The sequence below is a fragment of the Pseudorca crassidens genome, chromosome 4 (assembly GCF_039906515.1).
Source record: "Pseudorca crassidens isolate mPseCra1 chromosome 4, mPseCra1.hap1, whole genome shotgun sequence".
In the NCBI taxonomy this organism is placed as follows: Eukaryota; Metazoa; Chordata; class Mammalia; order Artiodactyla; family Delphinidae; genus Pseudorca; species Pseudorca crassidens.
In genome coordinates, this window is record NC_090299.1 from 131,300,592 (window position 1) to 131,304,270 (window position 3,679).

Sequence of the window (3,679 nt, forward strand, 5' to 3'; positions counted from 1 at the left end):
CCAAGCCCACGTCCAGTGGCTGAGAGCTCAGGGCAGGCTGAGGTGTCCAAGTGCCAAGTGGACAGAGGCTCACACACCCAAGCCCTGGGCCTGCTCAGTCACTGGTGTCATGAACCAAGTTGTAAGGGCACATGGTCCCACTGTGCCCTTCTCATCGTCTGTAGCTGCTTTTGCAGCTACGTTGGTGGTGGGGAGAAGATGGGTCACAGACACCATGGCCCCAAAACCTGTAACAGTCACTGCCTGGTCCTTTACAGGGAAGGCCGCTGGTGCTGGCCCTGCCCGGAGGATGCAGTGGGCTCTCTTCTCCCTGCGGTGTTCCTGCACAAGCTGGCACACCCCAACCTGCCCGCCCCCCCAGATGGGGACACCATCGTCACTTGTTCCATACGGCACAGGTTGACAACTCAGCTGTAGTGTGACGTCACCACGAGGCTAGAATGTCCTTAGAACTCTGACCCTGAATAGCTTCCCTGCACTGATTGACTACTGAACGCTCTGAAATCCCCTGGCTCAGGTGTGTGGCCTTTGTCCACAGCCACGTGGAGAGTGCCGCCAGTGGTGGCCCCAGGCAGTCCCGGGAGGTGCTCGCCCTGCACCTGGAGATGCTTTTGTTAACTCTCTCTCTGTTCCCCAAACCAAGCCAAACAACAAAGGAAACACACATAACTCAAACTTGAAAGGGATAATACGCTACTAGTTCGCACTAAGTTTTTTTGGGGAAAGGGAAATAAATGTATATATAGATGCGATCTATTGCTGCACTTACTGTTAAGGAATGATGAGGGCATCACCTTGTCAGTGTGATGGGACAAGTAGTGCTGATGTCACAGGTGCTCTGACTCAGAACCACACTCACCAGGAACTCTGGGGGTGTCTGTGGGGCTGCGGCACGGTGTCACCCATCAGTCGCTGCCCAGGCCTGGCTTGCAAACGTGTGGCTCTCCTGCAGCAGCTGGGTGAGCTCCCGGATCCTGTAGCGCTCCAGAGGCTGCTTTAGTTCCACCATCTTGCCAGAGAGGCTCTTCACGCTTGTTTGAAGTCCAGTGATCTGCAAGTTCAACAACTGGAGTGTCGGCATTTCTCGCTTCTTTCTTCATGCGGAACAGAAGAGACTTCCAGCTCCTGCTGTCCTCCAGAGGCCTGTCGAGATGCTGCCTCGGGCAATCCATCTTCTTCCCAGTGTCAGCGAGTTCCTATACCACCTCACTCATTATCACGCCATACTGCTGCTGTAGCTCAGCAAGGTGACTGTGCAAAGATTTCTTTTCCAGAGTCAGGTAGCGAATTTCTTCATTCACAACTGTTGAACAGTCCTGAGTGGCTGTAGATTTGGGGGGGGAGTGGGCAGGAGGTGGTGGTTGGCTGTGTTCCAATAAAGCTTTATTTACAAAACAGGTGGTGGGCTGGATTTGGCAGGTGGCCTATAGTTTGCTGCCCTTTGCCCTAAGTGATATAACAACTCCATGGGACAGAGAGGGATGAGGAAACTGGATAGTTAGGACTAGAAAACGAGCTAATGATTTGATAAACTCTGATAAACCAGAACGTTTTGAATTAGGAATTAGGAGACCAGCTTCCAGAGCCTGCTTGGCCATTAAGTTACTATGTGGCCTTAAATAGGTCTTTTAACCCCTCTGGGTCCAGTTTTCTCCACTGGCAACTTGGGCGTTGGATTGGCTGTAAATTCTTGAACAGATGGCAACACGTGTCTTGCCTGGGCGAGGAACACTTCGTCGCTGTGCAGGGGCCGGCAGCCACTCCAGTACCTGCCCATCAGGTTGAGGAGGGCTGCCAGGAGCCTCACCTCCAGGGCGGCCTTCTTCACGGGCGGGCGGCGCAGCCGGGTACAGGTTGGGACACACCTCGCTCACACCGGGGGGGGGGGGGGGGGGGGGGGGGGCCTCTGCTCTCACGCTCCAACGAGCTCCACCGTGGGCCAGGGCGCCTCGCTCCAGCCCTCCAAACCATTCCTCCGGCTCAGACCCTCCTTCAGGCAGCTCAGACACTACTGGTCTGAAGGCACCCGGAACCTCCCGCCTGGCATCCTTCACTTCCTGTACTTTTTTGGGAGCGGGCAAGGGATGTAACACCTTTTGGGTCAACAAATTCGACTCCAAAGAAGGGACTGCGTCCTCAAGGTCGGTGGAGGCTGAGGGAGGGGCGAAGAGCTGGGGGGGGCGGGAGAGGGGGACGCTCGCCAACTCGCTGTCCTGCAGCCCCGGCTCTGCACAAACGGCCCTCGCACGCCCGCACGCTCCTCTTCTTCTCGGGGGCCCTGCCACCGGGAGTCCCCACACTGGTGCTGTACTGCCTGAGGACTCGGCAGGGGCTGCGATTCTTGGGAGCTCTGGAAGCCGGCCTCTCACTCCTTCCAGCTGGAGCTCGCACTCCCCGGAGGGTTGCTCAAGTCCCGCTTGCACTTGGCAATGAGGTTCAGGACCACCTCGTCATCTGCGTCCATGACCGAGCACTTCTTGGCCGAGGGGGCAGTGCACTTGGCTCTGGAGTGGCGCGGTCTTTCGACGCTGAAAACGGCTGGGAAGCTCTGCTTTGAGGCCATTGATTCCTCATCGAAGTAAAATGCAGCCGGGACGCTTACTGCTCGCTCCTCCCTCACAGGGCGGTCGTCCAGCACCAACCCCCGCCCCCAGCCTCGCTCCCGCGCAGCCTATCCCCGGGCGCATGCGCACGACGAAGAGGCGGGAGTCAGACTCGCTCTTCACCGCCGGGTTCAGCCGGAAGTCAAGCAGCAGAGGCGGAACACTTCCACCGGGGAGGAGATACGCTGGTAGCAGAGGGTGAGGCTCTCCGGAGAGTCAGGACCTCGATACCCTCCAGACTAACCAAGGAGTTTCGTGAGAGATCTAGAGATTTGAGACCTGTTAAGCTCACCAAAGAATTTCCTAGGTGAGTCATCTTTTCTTGGTAAATTCCAGGAATAGATCATGACCGAAATCAAATGGTGCGCACCTGCCCGCTGCTGCGCCTCTTAGCAAATAATTAACTTATTGGAATGTTCTGGGCCTCTGTTTGTTATTAAATAGTGATTTTTATTACCAGTTTTCTAAACAAATGTAGCAAGTTTATCATACTTGGGGCCAAAGAAATATCAGATTAATTATTTTTACTTCTAACTTAATTTTGGTTTCATATTTTAGTTTGGTTCCTTGTCTTTAGAGTGACAGCTAATGATTGATGCATGTAAGTTCAGAGAAATATGTGGAGGTGACTAAAAGGATTCAGTAAGGAACATTTAGGACAAAATGTGAATTAAGCAGAAATACAGCAGAAGGGCTTATGTGGTTTTATTTTGTCTTGCCTTGTTTTTAAGTGTATTTTTAATTTTGTTTGAGGATGAAAGGGAGGCAATTATTTATATGGAAGGAAGTTAGATATCTATCCTTTGGGATTGATAAGTATCAGGTTTCAAAAATTGCTGTGTAGAGTTTAGTAGTGATATTTAACTTTGCTTTGAAAATTAGTCTGACAAGGCTTGCGCTTTGGTCATATAAGTCCCCATGCACAAAATTGGCTTAACGGATCTGCGTATTCAAAATATGCAGCCACAAATTTATTCTCTGAGAAATCTTATGGGGAGTTAGCTCTATTATTCCAGGTGCCTTATATTCTCAGACAAGTGCTTTAAAATACTTGGAATTATTTCAAGATGTTTAAC

General features: G+C 52.3%; 1 pseudogene; it reads right to left on the reverse strand.

Annotated features, from left to right (window-relative positions):
- Positions 1-898: 898 nt before the first annotated feature.
- On the reverse strand, positions 899-2,943 carry LOC137223049 (centrosomal protein of 72 kDa-like; annotated as a pseudogene).
- Between the last annotated feature and the right edge of the window lie 736 nt (positions 2,944-3,679).